This window comes from Cricetulus griseus, chromosome 3 (assembly GCF_003668045.3).
Source record: "Cricetulus griseus strain 17A/GY chromosome 3, alternate assembly CriGri-PICRH-1.0, whole genome shotgun sequence".
Classification (NCBI taxonomy): Eukaryota; Metazoa; Chordata; class Mammalia; order Rodentia; family Cricetidae; genus Cricetulus; species Cricetulus griseus.
In genome coordinates this window covers 135,869,988-135,891,536 of record NC_048596.1, presented here as the reverse complement: position 1 = coordinate 135,891,536, position 21,549 = coordinate 135,869,988, and the positions used below count along the sequence as shown (strand labels likewise).

At 36.8% G+C, this 21,549-nt stretch overlaps 1 long non-coding RNA gene across 1 annotated transcript in view; it reads right to left on the bottom strand.

The window, feature by feature from the left end:
- LOC103163195 overlaps nucleotides 1–18,274 on the bottom strand; it is a 202,762-nt gene extending 184,488 nt beyond the window's left edge. Inside the window, exons 1-3 of the long non-coding RNA XR_004769177.1 lie at nucleotides 15,199–18,274; nucleotides 14,231–14,400; nucleotides 11,971–12,075 (exon numbers count right to left, since the gene is read on the bottom strand). This is a non-coding gene — a long non-coding RNA (uncharacterized LOC103163195). The remainder of the gene's footprint in view (nucleotides 1–11,970; nucleotides 12,076–14,230; nucleotides 14,401–15,198) is intronic.
- Nucleotides 18,275–21,549: the final 3,275 nt, after the last annotated feature.

Genomic DNA, 21,549 nt, shown 5'->3' with positions numbered 1-21,549 from the left:
CCTGAACAAGGGAGAGCACATAGACCCCAGATGCTGTCGGGGAGGCCAGTAAAAGATTGATCCAGATCCCTGAACATCGATGTCAATAAGGAGGACTCTGCACACCAGAGAGCCTCTATTGGCGGATTAGTATTTTTCCCTGGTGCAAGAAGAGACTTTGAGAGCCCATCCCACGTGAAGGGTTACACTCTGGCCCTGGACACATGGGGAAGGGCCCAAGACAGCACAGGAAGATTTGGTGGACTTTGCAGAGCCCCCATTGAGGGCCCTACCCTGCCTGGGGAGTGGTGGGTGGATGGAGTGGGGGGTAGGCTGTGGGTGGGGGAAGAGGGATGGGGGTGAGGGGAGGGAGAGGGAGAAGGGACTTACATGTGAAACAAGCTTGTTCCCTAACTGGAACTAATAAATAAATAAATAAAATGTGTGCTACTACTTAAATTTTAAAATCATTCTTTGGGGTCTATTTGATAATAAAATAGTTAAATTATAAAATACAAGAAAAGAATAAATCCACATTCCCAATGTCAGTAAACTGTAAAGAATGTGCATTAATAATCAAAGCAAAAACCTTAAGAATATAGAAAATGTGTATTTCGGTATGGAAGTAGCACATGTGCATATCTTTAAGTGACAATACTTCTGTGTAATATATAATAATCAAGAATATTTACCCTTGTCATTTCCTTTTCACATTTCCAGGGAGGTTTTCTCTGAACAGTTATTGTGCAAAATAAATACTACACATTTCTGGTTCTTACATGCCTGATACAAAATGCAACCAAGATTTTTTTACAATATTTTTGAAAGGGTATTACTTTGTGTGGAGTAAAGCACACATTAATCAAATATTGTACTTAGGATTAATAATGTACAAATTCCAAAATATATAACAAGATATAAGTTTCAATTTAATTATTTACATGAGCAATCAACAATCCAAATGAAATGGGGAAGCAGGTGGTTTTTACAGTACCATAATTTCAGGGAAGTGATCTTCTCCAGTGTCAGCTTCTCAAGATGTAGGGTGGAAGCATGACTTTAAGGTTTGTGTTTCAACCACACTGAGCAGTACAGATACTATATCAGAAATACATGACATAAATTAAAGCACAACACAGGGAAAATAAATGTGTGTGCTCCCAGTGCTACAAAGATTTAACTAAGAGTACCAATTACATGCATTTATATTTTTAATTGTTTTAATTAATTGATTTCATGAATCCAGTGATTCTCAATGCTGTATAGAGATTAAAAGCATACCATCCATAGTTAAAATATATTACTATTTTTGCCATGTTAAAACTGATTTAAACATCATAAGGAATTTCCATAAGATAGCCAAAATTGGCACACTATTCACATAGGAAATAAAGGTGGAGTACTTTAGATTTTACTCATATTTCAAAACTTAGAAAAAGTTAGTAGGCATGTAGTCATTTGGATGTGGTAAAACAAAGATGAGTGAAATAATTTCAGGTGCTCCAAAATGAACACTTAAATATGTGTATATGATCATGGGTATATGATTGTTCTGCTGTATGTGCACAAGTATTTGGAGGCAAGGTCAACACCAGATCTCTTCCTCCATCCAAATCCTGCTCACTTTTTCAACACAAAATCTGTCATTGATCCTAGAGCCCATGAGTCTGTTAGACTGGCAGACTGATTCTTAGATAACAATGGGTGTGTGTGTGTGTGTGTGTGTGTGTGTGTGTGTGTGTGTGTGTGTGTGTGCAAGCATGAAAAATTAATAATCTCAAAAACTTCTGATATTTTCAGAAGAAACAGTAATTTTCAAAATCATTAAAACAATTGGATACAACATGAAAAATGAATTCCTAACTCATGGGCACACAAAGTAAATTAAAATTTCTGATACACTAATAAATATCTAAATATGAATACTTAGCAAGAACAACAATATACTATGAATTAACTAATTCATTATTAGCTAATTAATGAAAATACTCTGTAAATTGGATTTAGAAATGACTAAAAGGTAAGAAAAGAACACAATTAACATAAAAACACATACATAAAGTGAATATAAACTCACTCAAACAGGTGTGATGACACAAATTCAGGACTTCGAAGGAACAATATTTGCCAAAGAGGTCATGTGTGGGAGGAGCCTAAACATAAGGAAAGACAGTCTGCAAACAAGCCCCATTTACTGCAGGAAATCACCACCTGTCTCTTCAAAAACTTCCTCCTGGAGCTAGAAGAAAGACAGCGGGGAAAAGAGAGGAGAGTAGGAAGGGAGAGAGCAGGAAGATTTACTCAGGGGAAGAACCGAGGAGAGCAAGAAAAGAGATATCACAGTAGAGGGAGCCATTATAGGTTTAAAGAGAATTGTGGCACTAGAGAAATGTCCAGAGATCTATGAGTTCGACCCCAACTAACAAGCTAAGCAGTGGTTGAGAGGGTACCCTAAATGCCCTTCTCGGGTAATGAGATTGATGACTACCTTATACGCTATCCGGAGCCTTAATCCAGTAGCTAATACAAGCAGAGGCAGACACCTACAGTTAACACTGAGCTGAAATCTGCAATCCAGTTGCAGAGCGGGAGGAGTGATGAACAAAGGGGTCAGAACCAAATTGGAGAAACCCATAGGAACAGCTGATCTGAAAAAGTGGTTGCTCATGGACCCCAGACTGATAGCTGGGAAACCAGCACAGGACTGTTCCAGACCTCCTGAGAGAGGATGTCAATTAGGAGGTCTGTGCAATCTATGGGTCCGCTGGTAGTGGATCAGTATTTATCTCTTGTATCCAAATGGACTTTGGGAGCATTCCCCACATGGAGGGATACTCCCTCAACCTAGACACACAGGCGAGGGTCTATGCCCTGCCCCAAATGGTATGACAAACTTTGAAGATTCCCCATGTAAAGCCTCACTCTCCTGAGGAGCAAAAAGAGGTTGGGATGGGGGATGAGGGGCATGGGAGGAGGGGAGGGAGACCCCAATCTGACAGCTGGATAACCAGCAGAGGACCAAACCAGGTCCCCTGAAATGGGTATCAGTTGGGGGGCCTGGGCAGTCTATGGAGCCTCTGGCAGTGTAACCAATATTTATTCCTAATACACAAATGGGCCTTGGGAGGACATTGCCTATAGAGCAATGCTGTCTCAGACAAAACACAGGGGGAGGGCCTCAGTACTGCCCCAAATGATGTGAAGGTCTTTGATAATCCCCCATTGGAGACACCACCTTCCCTGGGGAGTGCATGAGATGGGAGGGGGACTTAGTGGGGAGCATGGGAGGAAGGGAGAGAAAAGAAACTCAGATTGGCATGTAAAATAATATTGTTTTTAATTTAAATAAAATCAGCTAAAAAGAATGGAGAAGAGGAGGATTAGAGATGAGAATTGGAATTATAATACCAAAATGAACACTTAAATATGTGTATATGATCATGGATGTATGAGTTGTTCTGCTATATGTGCACAAATGTATGGAGGCAAGGTCAACACCAGATCACATCCTCAACATACGTCCAGCTACACTGAACCTCTTAGAAGAGAAAGTAGGAAATGCCCTTGAATGAATTGGTACAGGAGACAGCTTCCTGAACTTTACACTTGTAGCACAGACACTGAGATCGGCAATTAATTAATGGGACCTCCTGAAACTGAGAAGATTCTTTAAGGCAAAAGACACATTAAGACAAAACAGCAGCCCACACAATGGGAAAAGAAACTTACCAACCCCACATCTGACAGAGGGCTGATTTCCAAAATTTACAAAATCTCAAGAAGCTAGTTTCCAAAACACCAAATAAACCAATTGAAAAGTGTGGTACAGAACTAAATAGACAATTCTCAATAGAGGAATCTAAAATGGCTGAAAGATAGGTAAAAAAAAAAAAGTGTAGGGGAAACCATAACCACACCTGATAGGGGCTGGCTACAGGTGTGCCTGACCACACCTATGAGGGCATGGTCAGGATGACATAGGGAAGATTTAAGAATAAGGGGCACAAACATGGAAGTCCCCTTCTTCCATTTCATCTTCAGCTTGCTGTACTTACTGCAGACTCGCAGGCTGGCTAGGCCACTCTGTAAGTAAGGCTTTTCCGTAATAAATTCCATTGTATTTTACTTGGATCCATATTGGTAATTCCCACAATAAAAAAGTGCTCAACATCCTTAGCCATCAGGGAAATGAAAAGCAAAACAATTCTGAGATACCATCTTACTACTGTCAGAATGGCTAAAATAAAAAACACCAATGATAACTTATACTAGAGAAGATGTTGAGAAAAGGAAACACTCCTCCACTGCTGGTGGGAGTGCCAACATTTATAGCCACATTGGAAGTCAGCATTAAGATTACTCAGGAAAATAGGAATCAGTGTACCATAGGATCCAACAATTCCACTATTAGTCATTTACCCAAAAGAACCACATTCAAACAACAAGGACATCTGTTCAACTATGTTCATAGCAGCATTATTTGTAATAGCCAGAACCTGGAAGCAACCTACATGCCCCTCAACTGAAGAATAGGTAGAGAAAATGTGGTACATTTACACAATGGAGTACTACTCAGATGGACAAAGGAAAAAAAATGGAATCTTGAAATTCACGGGCAAATGGATGGAACTAGAGGAAACCATTCTGAGCAAGGTAACCCAGGCACAAAAAGACAATCATTTTATGCACTCACTCATATGTGGGTTTCACAAATGGAGAAAAGGATTAACAGCCTACAATCCACAATGCCAGAGAAGCTAGGAAACAAGGAGGACTCTAAGAGTGACTTACATTGTCCACCAGAGAAAGGGAAAGGGGCGAGGTCTCGTGAGCAAATTGGGAGCATGAGGCAAGAGGAGAGGGACGTAGGAGAATGAGAAGGGTAGTAGAGGAGGGATGAGGACATAAGGGAGCAGGAAGGTTGGGTAGATGGAAAAATAGAGGAGAGTAAAATATGAAATACCATCAGAGAGGGAGCCATTATTGGTTTAAAGAGAAATCAGGCATTAGGAAAATGTCCAGAGATCTACAAGGATGACACCAACTAACAATCTAAGCAACAATGGAGAGGCTCTCTTAAATGATCTCCCCTGATAATGAGACTGATGACTAACTTATATGCCATCCTGGAGCCTTCATCCAGTAGCTGATGCAATCAGAAGCAGAGATCACAGCTAAACACTGAGTGAAACTCCTGGAATCCAGGGGTAGAGAGGGGGGAGTGATGAGCAAAGGGGTCAAACCATGCTGGGGAAACCACAGAAACAGCTGACCTGAAAGAGTGGGATCTCATGGACCCTAGTCTGACAGCTGGGGAACCAACATTGGACCAAACCAAGCCTCCTGAATAAGGGTGTCAGTAAGGAGGCCAGGGCAGTCTATGGGACCTCTGACAGTGGAATCAGTATTTATCCCTAGGCAAAAATGGACTTTGCATGCCCATTCCTCATGGAGAGCTACTCTCTCAGTCTAGATACACAGGGGAGGGCCTAGGCCCTCCCCAAACTGATGTGACAGACTTTGATATTTCCTCGTGGAAGGCCTCAACACCCTGGGGAGGGATGGGGGGGATGGGGAGTTGGTGGGGTGCATGGGAGGACAAATGGGAGAGGGATCTGGGATTGGTACGTAATATAAGTTTGATTTAATTTAAATAAATTTTAATTTAAATCTTATTTAAAAGCAGCAGGAATCCTGCTGCTTTTAACAACAGACAAAACCACCCAGTGGCACCAGGAGGCTGATCATGTATTAGGGTGCTTGGTCCTAGAATCTGGCTATTAACCAGAAGTACCCATGTTATTCTGGGACATTCTGAATTCTGCTGATGCTTTGCAACCTGCAGATGTCAGTTTCATCCAGTGCTTTGATAATATGCATGAGCCATCACCCTAATTAGAACTTTATGTATATCACAATGCCCTACAAAGGCCTTCTTTCATTAAAGAAAGAAATGGTGGTTTCAAGCTCCAGTTAAACAGTATACCCAGTGAGAATAGAGTGTCCTAAAGTGTCATGATGGTGATTAAATAATTTAAGGGTTTTTACAAAAACAACACTTAAGCCCTATGTATACATTAACCATTAACTCTCCGTCTTAGTCTCTCTCTCTCTCTCTCTCTCTCTCTCTCTCTCTCTCTCTCTCTGTGTGTGTGTGTGTGTGTGTGTCTCTCTGTCTCTCTGTCTCTCTGTCTCTCTGTCTCTCTCTCTATTTCTCTCTCTCTCTCTCTCTCTCTCTCTCTCTCTCTCTCTCTCTCTCTCTGTGTGTGTGTGTGTGTGTGTTTGCACATGCAGTTCTAGTGTGCGTATAGGTAACATGCTGAAGACAAATTCTACTACTGTTTCTGTGGTGTCTTCATTTCTTAAAAACATTTTATTCAATATGAACTATAAATATTGTTAAATTTGTAAAAAGCCCACCTCCATACTCTGATCTAAAATTGCTTCACCATCACTACTGACACTATTCTATGCTAACTTTGAGAACTCTGACTTGTGGTGTGTGTGTGTGTGTGTGTGTGTGTGTGTGTGTGTGTGTGTGTGTGTGTGTGTTCATATGTGTGTGACTGCATGTCTGTCATGTTTGGAGCCCATTTCCTATCATTTTATGTTTGAGAGTATATCTTAATCACAATATTTCCATTCCCTGTACTTTTTCAAAACTTCTCATATAACACTGCACACTCTCCTTCAACTTTATACCTGGTAGTCATTGTCTAGGTGACTTCATGCTGGTGATATATCTCACAACAAACTGTATTGTCCATACCTCTACCATGAAGCACCACTCTCTTATTTTAAAGACAAACAACAGGGTTAAATTTTCCATTGTAATCTCCACTACTTGTGCAAATTTAGTTCAGTTACTTGTCTCTTTCCCCAAATCAAGGACAAAACCATTTTTATTCCCAAACAAAACTAGATTTTTCTTCTATTCATCTGCAGATTTGTTGTATTCCCACCTGAGGACTTCAGCAGATTGTCTATGCCCAACAGGGACTATATCTTTTATATAGCTGCATACAAAGAGTCCCCTACATTCATGATATCTGACCTAAATACACTTGTCTGTTTGGGAAGCCATTTTCACTTTTGTCAGACTCCATAAAACAATTCATGGAAAATTGGTTATATACACTAAATAACGTTTCTGTGTAACACAAATATTTGTAGAAATCCCAGAGAAAAATAGAATTGTCAGCCCATTGTTAGCTACACTGACAGGCTGCTTTGCAATATAACCAATAGAATCAAGAGTTTTTATATAACAGTGCATTAGTCCTGTTACCAAAATCTATAAAATATCTTATTCTTCTAAATTTAAAGGAGGACTATCAGAATTACACAAGTAATATTTGAATAAATAGTTCTGACAAGAGTTTCTATGAGGAATAAATGAATAAATCTGAAGAAAAACAGAAATAGTAATGATTGTAAAAATGACAAGGAAGTCATTATTTTATATTAACCCACAAATTAGATATGATACGTATAAATACATGCTAAACATTTAATTGAAATTAAGCACACTTGGGGGAGATAACACACTCACCAGGGTAATGAATATATGAATATATATATATATATATATATATATATATATATATATATATATTACAATAACTCTAGAGACAGGCAGGAAAATACTCAGAGTGGTGATTGGTAAGGGGAGTCACAGAGTCCACCATAGGAAGATAGAATACTACTACTGTATTTGGATGCTTCTAAAAAGTGACACTTAAATCCCTATTGAAATAATCACTTCATTTTGGATATCGATCAATGAGAATTTGAACTTGCACTACACCAAACCTGAACACAGGGAACTAATTTTCAGAGAAGGAAGGTGTTAGGAAAGCAGTTATGGGGGTAAGTGATGAAGTGTCCAAAGCATTCTCAAAGCCTTTGAATGACCAGCATGGTAAGATATCATTAAAGATGCACTAGTGGCTCTTATAGCTTATCAGTAAATAGTAACTACCTATTGGGATACAAGGTTTGCCTAACAAGAGAAAATCATTACTTAAAATGTAAAGCAGCAAAGGTCATGTGGCTAGTGAGCCTATAGGACACAGAAAACATTACCACCCCTTTCATTAAACATTATAAGCTTTAAATACATTATAAAATAAATCCTTATACTCACACAATATAGTTGACCCAGGAATACTAATGATATTAATCAGGTTGTGCTTGTATAAACGTGGTGTGTGTGTGTGTGTGTGTGTGTGTGTGTGTGTGTGTGTGTGTGTGTGTGTGTGTACCCATTTACATATATACATGTAACAACAATGTAAAAAGGGATCACGGGTTTGAACAAGAAGAAGGAGGCATGAATAGGAGGTTTTGCAAAACAATTAATGAGAATTTTTTAAAGTACATAAAATTTTAAACTAGGCTTAGACATACTTCCCTGCTACTTGTCTCTTTTAGAAAGACATAAAGGAAGGAGCATTCACCCAGAACAGGGTATCCATAAAATTAAAATGGATGCACTAATCTGCTGCTTATTGAGCCAAAGAGTTTTGGGGTTTACAGATGGAATTCAGACACATGAATCATCAAAAAATCAAACAGAGCAATAGTGATTACTTGGGAATGCTGCAAGCAGCAATACTGCAAAATTTATGGAAGACAGAACTTAAAGATGATAACTAAATGATGATTGTTACACATTTCTAAGGTTTGAAATGTTTATTCATGGCAACAAAACCAAAAATAATATTTATGTCTAATTACAAAATTGACTTCAAAAATGTATATCTTGTCACATATGTCTTTGATAACTATTTTATGTTTTACCAATTATGGAAACTGGATCATATAAAGAACTGTCCTTTTGGAAACTTACGCAATAAAACAATAAGGAGAACGAGGTTCTGAGTCTCTGCATAGACTGTATTTAAAGTTTAAACTTCATTTTATTACAAAACAGAGCTTCAAATCAAAAGTTACAAAATTTGAGGCCTGAAAACTGTAGCAAGAATAAATTCTTAAATCTAATAATTATGTGAATTACTAATTTACTGAAACATTTTAAAAAAATAAAATGTAAAGAATAAATTTCCAGACAATTTCTTATTCATAAAATTATTTAATGTGCTTAGAACTATATTTGTTAACTAGTTAAAGTCAAATGTAATTCATTTAAAGAAAAAAATCTTGGAGGAGAAATCTAGTTTATAACCCCCATTATATACTCTTCTGTATATGGTGCTAAAGTTAAGCAATGGACAGGAACTCAAAATAAGTCTAAAGTAAAATTAAAGTTTATTTAATGGAAACAAAATTTCAAAATGTTTTTAAATTATACAAATATCTTTGCAAATAAGACATCTCAAAACTCAACTAGTACCCTTTTTCTTTGATGGTACATAGAATCACCAGTGTAAACAGTTTGTTAGCCTCATTATAGGGTAAGGACAAATAGGGAATTAAGGCTTGCTGGTCATCTGCTTCCCTTGTCTCCAAAGTCTGAACTTAAGTGAAAACTATTGGTAGAAAGTATTCCCACAACACTGAACAGCTCCAGCTATGTAGGTCAAAGCAGGAAGTCCTCCCTCTTATCTATAGAAGATGAATGATTCCTCAAGTCTCACACCAGAAAGTGATTAATTCTCTTGCCAAATGGATCATAGGGTTTACAGTCACATCCTAAATGTCAAAACTACAGAGAGACAAATAGTAATTATTTAGCCCTCATTATCTCCCAAACTGACATGTAAGAAACTGTGAACAGGGACACTTGTATCTAAGCCTACAACACAGCTGGTATTGGACATGCATGGTATATCACATGACCATGTCTCTTTCTGTGCTTACAATTCTTCCCATTTGCAAAAGTTAATACCATTTTCCATAGCATAATCATCCATGTTCCCTGATTAAGGGAGACTGACAGAGACTTGGACATTAAAAAGGGAACACCCATGGAGGAATTTACCCTCCCTGGGGAACAGAGAGGGTATGAGGGAGGGTGCTGGTGGGGGGTTAGGGGGAGGGGAAGGAGAGGGAGAAGGGATTGCCATGTGAAGTATCTTTGTTTCTAATTTGAACTAACTTGGCCTGAACACATGGGGAAGGGCCTAGGCCTGGCCCAGGATGATGTGGTAGACTTTGGGGAGCCCCTTTTGAGGGCCTTACCCTGCCTGGGGAGTGGAGGGGGGATGGCTAGGGGCAGGTGGGATGCTGGGGTGAGGGGAGGGAGAGGGAGAAGGGATTTACATGTGAAACAAGCTTGTTCCTATTTTGAACTAATAAAAGAATAAAAAAATCAAAAAAAATAATCTCTTGAAGAAAATGTATCACAGCTTTGGGTAGAGTCATTTTGAACTTTGCTAGGCAATTCTGACAGCCTTCTTCATTGGGTGCTATAACAGAATCGAGGAAAGTGAGAAAAGAAAGACAGGAAAAATATAATTTACTCTGGTCTCTGAGAGTCATTGATGACAGACAAAACAACCTACTGCAGTTTTCAGACTGAACATTTATCTGTCTCCATGGGCTTTTATCCTGGCTATATTGCATTTCTTTCTGGGCCTTTTGATTATGACTGTGGGCTGCCAATTTTAGCATGTTGCTGAATCTTCAATTTCCCTATAACAGTTTCTTCAAACACTGTGATTATATTTATGAGTTATATCACAGTGCTGAACCATTATTTCTATTACAGATTTCTTAAAAATATTTAGATTAAATAAAGACATGTGGTTTACAGCCCTGAACATACAACATTCCAAATAAGCATGGAGAGTGTTACAATGTCATAATTGTAAAGAAATAATTTCTGAGATATTTTAGAAAATCAATTATATTCCAATGGTGATGGAAAACTCAGAGCATATAGTGCATTCTGGATACAATACAGACCCACATATGAACTCACAGAGACACTAGCTGGAAGCACAGAACTGTCCATGGCCCAACGAGAAATCATCCCAGCACTGAGAAGAGGAAGAGAAAATGATCACCTATCCCTAAACAATAAGCTATAACCAATTGAAACCACTTATAAAGGGAAAAATGAGATTTCTCCTATACTTTCACTGGGTAACCAAACTAGACTAATGAAGCCCCATGTCCAGAAATTGATTGACAACACAAAATGAACTTCATACAATATTGATTAAAAACTAGACACTTTTCTCATATCTTATGCTAAAGCACGAAGGCTGTAAAGTCACATATCTGACAAGCTGGTGTGTGAAACACCTCTGTAATTGGGTCTCTTGGGTGGAACCTCACTAGTGTTGTAGCACTTCATAAATTTCATGAGATCTAACTGTGACCTAATAGGGATCTTATAACTGCATACTCCATATCCCTTTTAAGAAAGTAATGGACATCTGTGTATTATATGTGTTCTTTGAACCTTAATGCTAGTCTCTTTTGTGTCATTTACCTTCATCATGATGGTGACAGTATGTTTCTGTGGTATTTTGTCTCTTCAGATGTAAATATACAAAGTCTTCATGATATATGATATATTATCCATACAAATGAAAAATTGTGATGAACACAATTATATGATTATTATAAAACTCTAGTAAAATGACAACAAAGCAACCACTTTCATTTCTGCTATTGTAAATCATGTCTGGATGACCTTGGAGGCAAGATGCGTCTTATAAATTCAAAATACAGAAAATAGAAGACACTATTTCTGTGTGTTGGTTAGGAACTAAGGATATCCACCCTTGTCATCTCCATTTCACATTGGCCTGGCAGGTTTCTTCAAAGCAGATGGGGGAAAATAGATACTACAGATTTTTTATTCTTAGATGTCTGGTATTCAAGACAAACAAGATCTTTACTATATTTTAGAAGAGCATAGGCTGGTGTAAAATGAAGCAGTCAATAATCAAATAATGTACTTAAGCTGAATAATTCAGCAAATTCCAGAATATAACAAAATTTACAGTTCAATCTTATTATGTACATGAGTAATCAACTATCCAAAATGAAATGGAGAAGAAGGTGGTTTTAAAATACCTGCTTAGGGAAGTGGTCTCCTCCAGTGTGTGCTTCTCAGGATGCAGAGAGCAACCATGGCTTTATTATTTGAGTTGCAGAGTCACTGAGCAGCAGAGACAGACACTGCATCAGAAATAAATGACATAAATTAACGGATATCATAGGGAGAAATAATTGTGTGTGCTTAAAGCTATAAAAATGTACTTTAGACTATTAATAACATGAATTTACATTTTTAAGTTTCACAATTCATTGACTTTAAGAAGCCAATAATTTCCAAAACTATTCAGAGACCGAAAGTATCCACTTCACAGTGAAGATTATATTAATATTTTCTCTATGGTGAAACACAATTAAACTTTATAACGAACTTCCATAAAATAGCCAACATTGACACAACATTCAGATAGAGAATTAAAAATGGAAAATTGGAACTTTCACTACTATTTCAAAACTTAGCACAAAGCAGTTGTCATGAAGTCATTTGTATATGATATTAGATTAGTGAAATGAAAGCATGTGCTTTAAAATGAATAGTTAAATATATGTGTGCATATGATCATGGGAGTGGTGGGATTGGTTATATGTACTCAGGAGAATGGAGTCAAGGTCAACAACAGATCTTATTATCATTGAAACTAAGAATATCATTGATCCTAGAGCTCAGCATCCTTTTATGCTGGAAAACCAATGCTGAGATAACACTGATGTTGTGTGTGTTTGTGTGTGCGTGTGTGTGTGTGTGTGTGTGTGTGTGTGTGTGTGTGTGTGTGTGTGTTTGTATGTGTGTTTGTGTGTGTGTGGTTTCTGGGGGTCTGTAAAGCATAAATGAATGTCAAGTCTTTGTATAATTGCAGAAGAAAAGTAATTTTTAGAAACTTTAGAAAAATGAATACAATATGAAATTGAATTCCACACTCAAAAAAGCAGTCATTTAAAATTGCTAATATATGAAAACATATATAAATGTGAAAACTTTGCAAAGACATCAATACATATGAATTAGTAATTGTACCCTTAATGAAAATAATAATAAGATGTTGAAAGAAATGACAGAAAGAAAAGATATATTGTAATTAACAAAAAATGGTGAAACATGTATGATGGCACAAATACATGAATTTTCAGGAACAATGTTTGCCACTGAGGTAAGAATACCAGAACAAGAAGAGGCCGGCTACATAAAAGTCCTTGAGCTACAGTATATCATGACCTATATTTTCAACCCTTTCCTCTGTTAGCTCCATTTCCCAGTAAAATATGCCTTATAGATCATCAATCCTTTTTTTTCTTTTAAGTGTTTTTATTTTAATTAGAAAGAAAATTATTTCACATGTCAATCCCAGTCCCTTTCCCTCCTGTCCTCCTTGGCTCCCCCAACTAATACCCTATCTATCCCAAACCCTTTCTGCTCCCAAGGGAAGGTGAGGCCTCCCATAGGAGTCTTCAAAGTCTGTCTTATTCTTTGGATGAATATGACCCAAATTCATAAAATGCATGAAAACAATATATTAATAAGAAAGATTAATCCCCTTGTATTAAGGCTGGGCAAGGCAACCCAGTATGAGGAATACGTTCCTGGAAGCCAAGCAAAGACTTAGAGTCATGCCTTCCTTCCAAAACCAGGAGTCACATAAGTAGATCAAACTACACAACTGTCACACATATGTAGAGGGCCTAGGTCAGTCACATGCAGGTTCACTAGCTGTCTGTCCAGAGTCTGTATGTTCCTATGAGCCCAGGTAAGTTGATTCTGTGAGTTACCTTGTGATGACCTCTCCAGATGTGTACAATCTTTCCTCCCTCTCTTCAACAGGATTCCCCAAGCCTTGCCCAGCATTAATGCAAGCAGAGGTTCTTAGACTTCCTGCTATTTGATATGCCATGCTTTGTTGATACCCAATGGAGGCCTATCTCTTTCTGAACAGAAACAGAGGAGTGGATTGGGAGGGAGGGGGGAATTAGAGGAGAGAAGGAAGCAAAACTATGTTTGGGATGTAAAATAAATGAACAAAATTAATTAGCAATAAAAATTACATATTAATAATAAAATAACACTTGTAGGTGAAGCATGACAGGTTATCTGGATTGTGAATTTGATTTTGTTACTGGACACCCAGGAGAGAAGGGGAACACACTCTGAGTGTATATGTGTGGATGTATACAGACAAGAGGGTCCTCTAATAAGTTGTTTCTTCTATAGATGAATTAAAATTTGAGTAGCAGCAAACTATGGAAAGTGGAATTTCATTACAGAAGTGAGTTTTCAAAGGCAAACCTGTGGAGGGTACATCTTGGATCTGATCCATTCTGGTAACTCTCCTCTGCTTCCTGGTTGTCATGTAGTGAACTCCTGTGCTTTATAATGTCCTGCAGTCATGGGACACATCTTCAATCCAGAAACAATGCAGCAAGCCAGCTGTTCATGGTACCCTCTGCGGTCACAAGCTAAGAGAAGTGTTCCTTTAAATCACTGGTCACAGTAATGAAACGTCTCACTAAGACACTGTGAGTTTGTGAATAGGGATGCATTGCAACAAAACTACATTTGTAAAAATATGCTGAGGAGGATTTGACCCTCAGCAGCTGGAAACTTTATGAATATAAGAGGTCATTTTTCTTTTACAACTCTCTGTGAACTTACTATATAACACTTTTTAAATAATGCAAAAAAGTAAAAAAATCCAAGACTTACAGAAGAAATACTGGCCTTCCATAAATGTGAGTACACATGGTGGAAAAATGTGTTCCATGTATGGCATGACTATTTCATGCTTCATAACTTACAGCAATGAAATTAATCAAACATATTCACTCTTTTAGTATTGAACTCAAAAACATAAGTATCATGCTAATTATTAAAAAAGGGAAGATTAATCAGAGAAGAAAAAAAAGGACTCAGAAATTTAGATCAACTGTAGAACTGTAATTTCATGAATTTAAATGGAAGAAAATACCTAGAGTCCTAAACATTCAGTACTTTCCCAAAAGATAAAAAGGAACAGATTCAAGTGTATGCCACCTTGCAGAACATACACTGGATATTGTCCTCAGTGCAATTAATGGAGAAAATGAACAGGTGGTGTTTGTATGCTTAAAAAAACATAAACTACATCTACATGACATAATATCCTGTGACATCTAAAGAAATAATAAGACATACACATAATGTAAGGAATTTAAATTATGGCCAGCACACATGCTGCTAACACATAAAATATAAATATATAATGGAGTTTTACATACAAGAAAACAATAATGAATACCAACAGGTAGGTGTGGTGACTCTATCTTCAGTGAGAACTTCTCAGCATTTGGGAGAACCATATATTTTCCATGCCTGAGTCTGAGATTATCATGAGCAGGCTTGTGAGACGCAACATACGGATCATGAGATAATACAGAAATTTTTAGGGATAAATAGAGAAAATATAAATCAATACAACTCTCCATATATGTCATTCTTTACTTGTAATGTTAGAAATTCTTTTAAAGTATTTACAGAACCACAAGAAATCCTGTATTGATAACATTGTCCTGAAAATAAGAATAAGATAGGAGCATTCATTTCACTATCTATATTTTAAAATTGAACTATGAAGTATTAATAAACATAATACTTTCTAAGATGTGCAGCAAAATATTTTATTACAAAGAAGATAAATTTCCTCTATGAACCCTCTGTTGAATGGGCTTCCTCTGTGTGTTTCCACGGGCTCCTATTATGACACATGATGCTAAAGAAATAAAATTTTCCAGAGGGTCCAGGAAGTAGAAGTAGAATAACAAGAGGCTTGGTAGCAAATAAATATCTGAATAATATACTTCTGAAAATTTGAGGTACATGGATGCCAACTCGAGTTTCATGTGGAGTTTAGACAAGTAAATGTCTGTAGGAATGCTCAAAAGACTAAAAATTTTCTGTCATATGAGGTAAAGCAAAGAAAACTGGGGAAAATATAACTAATCCAGGAAATTTGAAAAAACTTATTTAACAAGGGAACCACACACAAAAGTGGTTAATGGTCAGCCTTGAAAACATAAAATTAAAATTACACAGACATAGCAGTGTGTACTTCTCTAAATATGAACAGAAATATACTTTAATATGTGTAACATCCACTTACTGTTTTAAATGGTGATCAAATTTGAGCGGAGTAAGGAGGAATGAATAAGAGGATTTATAGGAAGACAAAATAGACATAAAATTATGTAATCATATTATAATCTCAAAACGTATAAATATTTAAATACTAAAATATAAATTGTACCTTGACATGCTTTTCTGCTATTTATCTTTTCCTAGACAAACAGGAAAACATGCCCCTCCAGGACAGGGCATCCATAAGATTCAAAGGAAATTGCTCTAAATTTCTGCTTGGTGGACCAGTTAGCCTATTGGTGTTAAAGATGGAATTGAAGCACACACATAACCAAAAATATCAACCCAGTAATGGGAATGACTTTTGACAGATACACAACTATAAGTTCCCTGCTCTGACTGCCAGCAGCTCCAATGAATAGAAACCACTCCCAATTAATGCACATATATGAATCACTTTTGAAAAATATTTTCAAACTTGGAAATGAATAAGCTTCTTTAATAGTGTAAGTGAAGGCAGGGACCCTAGTCCAGGTACTGCCCTACCCCAAATGGAAATGCTTGAATTCACAGAAAATAGATTCACAACAGAGAAAATACCCTAAGCTGGGTTAGGCAAGGAGAGTTCATAGGGACAGAATGACCACATAAAACATTTGTTTATCCAATTATTATTAAATCACCACATATTGAGAATTAGGCAAGGAAATATGAAGAGTATGTGATTCTTGGTGTAATTTGATGTCTGAATAGAGAAATCCATTAAACTTATAGGTGAGGTGACTGGTATTAATAGAGTCATCAGAGAGTCTACTTGTTGGCCTTGTGGCTGTAGTAGCAGCAGCTGCCTCTCTGTCAAGCATACCTTGCATCTTGAAAGCCCAGGCTGTGCAAATCATCCTCTTCCCTGCATACCTTTTTCACAGAAGACAGGGACAAAGATATTAATCTGGAAGCAGAGTTGCCCACTCCAAAAATAGGCTAAATTGTGTTCACCTATCTTGATTTTTTATAGATGTTCTCTGTGAAGTTCTAATGAGGCTTGAAAGCATCCCAGAAGCATTTTACCTGATAGGGAGGACATCTGTTTAAATGTTTGTCTTATTGATTGATAAATAAAGCACTGTTGGTGAATAGGGAAGCAAGTTAGGTACAACTAGAAGAGAAGGAGCATTCTGGGAAGTGTAGTAAAGAGGGTTGCCATGTGATCCTGGGAAAGAGAGGATGTGTTCTGTGGCTTCCTCGTTAAGATAAGTCTTTATAAAAAATACAGATTAATGGTTATGGTTGATAATTAAGACAGAACTATCAAATCAGAAATCCTAGTCATTGACCAACAACATTCCAACTAATATAAGACTTTGCATGTTATGTAGGGGCCCTAACATGGTGCCAGAACTCAGGCAGCTGACAGAAATAGTTATTGTTACAAATAGCTCCCATGTGGTTTTACGAACTTCCATATAAAAACTTCACAAAAGCTTCAAATGGGATTTTTAGCAGCAAAAGAACAGAGAGAAGCACGATTTCTTGGTAGCAGCATTTTCTCAGGTGAGACAAGCAGAGACTTGAGCAGCTCCCATAAGGGAGGTTTCTTGACTCAGCATAAGTGGTAAAAACTACAGGGCTCTTTTAAGAGGCCCTGCTAACAATTGAATGGTGTGTATGAGAAGCTGGCAATGGCAATCATTTCTTCAAGCCATAAGCATTCTCCTTGATGGCAGCATAGACCAAGGCAGAGCACAGCTCTCAGTGCTGGTGGTAAATACAACACCTCCATCTTGGAATGACAGCAGCTAAAACAGCCATGGCTTTAGTTTTAGCAATGCTGTTTAGGAGATAAAAGACTTGTGGTGAGAAAAATATAAATATATACAATAAAGACAGATTCTGAGGGAAAAAGTAAAATGTCTAAAGGCTTACAATCTGTTTAAAAATATACATAGACTTATGAGGGAAAAGAAACAGGATGAAGTAATTGAAAGAAAGAAAGAGTAGCCGGGTGGTGGTAGAGCATGCCTTTATTCCTAGCATTCTTTTGAGAGGCAGAGGCAAACATATGTCCATGACTACAAGGCCAGCCAGCTGTATAGGGTGAGATCAAGGGCAACCAAAGTTACACAGAAAAACCCTGTCTCATAAAAGGAAAAAAATAAAAGCAAAAGAAATAGAGTTATAAAAATAAAGGATGCAGAGGTCATGAGGGAGCAGAAACTTTTTGTCAGGTGTAGATTAGAAGAAAGGATATGTGATAGGCAGGGTTTTAGTTGGAGAGATTATAGGGGAGGAAGGGAGGGAGAAGGGAACTGGGATTGTCATGTAATTCAATCTTGTTTCTAATTCAAATAAAAAAACAATAAATAAATAAATAAATAAATAAGCCACATAAAGATGGAAAATACACAGAGAGTCGGGATACTATAGGCTATATTGTTGTCTTTAAGTTGTTTGATTGCAGAGGAAAGAGCTACAACTGCTAAAATATCTCGATTATAGGGGCTTCTAAATTAACCCAGCTTATATATTTTTAAAATGCTTTGACTTCTAAATTTAAATATTAGGACAGTTTACTTGGGAAAACAGTTTATGATTATGTTTCCACAGGAAATGTAAAGCTATGAATTCCTTCCAGACTAATATTGTTTGAAGAAGCAAGTCCCATGTGATCCAACCTCTGAAACAGCTAAGACAAAACAGACTTACAGAATACAAAAACTGGACATGGCCAGGTATCTGTGTTTTATCATAATCCCCATGGTATTGACATTGTCCCCAACCACTAGGAAGCAGTTTGGAATGAAAAATGTCCAAATTCCCAAATATTGTTTATAAATGTTTGTTTTCATTTAATTGGGTTGGTTATAAATGGTAATGATCACAGTCAATCTCTTTTTAAAGGAAAAAAAGGGGGAATAGGATATAGAAATGAATTCTTTACATTGGTATGGATTTTCATTTATTAATAAAAATTTAAGGTTAATTTTGTTGTATGCAAATCTATTCTCTTATTTGGCATTGTGTTTATACATATATTTTAAAATGTAATACATAATTAAATACAGATTGTATATAATCAGTTATAATAGTCAAAATTATAGTTAGGTTAGCTAGGATTTCTAGATATACAGAGATGAATTTGAGATGGATAGATATTCTTCAAACCTTCCAAAGACTTTCGAATATATATTGCATTTAAATGGTTTAGGGTTTTTCATGACAATCAGACACAACTGCTCCTGGCACATCAATTAAGTCAGAAAGGAGGATGGGCATTGAAGAAACTCATTATGGAGTTTGCCTTCAACATGGCAAGATTACCCATTTGGCCATGAAAGTGCTCTTGCCTGGTCTGTTTGATAAACTGGACATGCAGGATCCACCTGAAAGTGTCTGCTGAATTTGCAAAAAAAGGCAGTCATGAAGGGTTCCTGTTTCATGGAGAAGTTTGCTAGATACACTCTGGACTATAGACTGAAGATAGATGCACCATCGTTACACAGGATCTTCAGGTGACTGTCCAGGCAGTAAGATGTCTCTGTCAGTTCTAGAGTTTATATATTATCCTTCTGTAGTCTTTGAAGGATTTGAAGACAGATATTTATGGTTATAGTTGTCTTTAATTATTATAAGCTATAACACTTGAGACTCACAAAGATAGGATAGATGATAGAATATTTCTTTAAAATCTTGCTAAATGTTAATGAACTAAATATTGTAACTATATTTCTTACTTGATAAATATTTTGTTACATATTTTACTATGTTAATGTTAAAACCCTTCTTTTTATTTAGACAGAAAAGAAGAGATGATGGGGAAGGTCCTTCTATGTATATGTTTGTTTTGATAGTTGATAAATAAACACTGTTGGTCAGTAGGGAAGCAAATTCGGCAGTACTAAGAAAGAACAAGCATTATGGGTAATGTAGTAAAGAGGGTTGCCATATGAAACCGGGGAAGACAGGATGCATGCTGCTGGTGCCCGTGATAAGTCTTTATAAAATATATAGATTAATGGCTATGGTTGATACCTACAACAGAGCTAGCAAATAAGAAAGGGTAGTCATTGTCCAGGAACACTATAACTAATATAAGACTCTGTGTGTTATTTGGGGGCCCTAACATGGCGGCAGAACTCAGGTGGCTGACAGAAAGAGTTATTGTTACACTTTACCAGAGAATAATGTTTGTTTCAGTATTTGTCCATAGGAGATATGTTTCAAAGAAAATCATAGCAGCATAAGATGGACCTATTGCTTTGCTTATATGTTCAATCATTTTCTAAGATACAATGTCACTTTATGTACATTGGTTACATGATGGGCTATGTCACTAAAATTGAAAAGGGCTCTTATTCTTTTAAAGATCTTGCTGAACATAATGCTCAACAAAGCCGAGAAATGTCAATGACAGTCTCAAACACTTGCTGTGAACAACGCACTATCAACCCAATAAAATTGGCATCATATATGACTATTGCTATTCTTAGTTTTCACAGAAGTGCTTTCTCCACATCTACTGTACTTTAGCTTCTGAGTTCCCAATGGAATACACTGTTGATGGACAGGTAGCCCTAATGGCTAGGTTAGCCGGCCCATCAGAGAATGATGTGCATTGTACTACAATAGTTTATGCATTCTGTGTATCAAGAGCGAATAATAGAAATATTTCTCATTTTCTAGCCTTCCAATTTACTAAGAATGATCTTGTTTGCCCCCTTGTGGCACAGATTCACAAGTAATTCTATGAAAGAGTCTCATTATGCTTTTTATAAATTTGTTCATAACAAAATGTTTTCTATGTTAACCCATGGATAAATGCTTCTAAATAGGTATTAAATTGTATTAAAGGCAATACTCATGTAGTAATTTTGTTTTTATAAATCAATTGCTTCCTATTTACTGCAGGATTCTCCCATAATATCCAGTTTTACTGATCCCTGGCACTGTTCTATATTATTGCTATAATCTGTGACACTTTTCCATATGCTCATCCAAACAAAAAACAATCCAACACCAAAATTTCTCTACTTTTATCCAATTTGATCACTACGTCAGATGTCAAAACAAAATTCCAGATCATATCCATTTCTTCTATGATCCACTTCTTATTTATGAAGTCTCACACCTGCAATATCATTGCCATTGTTAGTATCCATGTTGCTTTTTCAGCTGTCCACTGAAATTATGCCCAAGATGGTACAGCATCAAAACTGACTCCGTGTGTCCACACAAAAACAATGCCTAACATAGCACATGATAGACAAAGACCACAATACTCTAATTTCTCCTACTCTACCAACATGACTTCACCATATAAACATGTTATTACACCCTTCTACAATCCATGACTGTAAAACTACCCCCCACAACACTGTACATTCAAACAATCAAGTAAATATTCCCTATGCAATGTATGCTCCCTCATGCAACTTTGTAGGAATAATACCTCTACAGGCTATGAATACATGTTACTATTATTATTCTTAAAATGATAA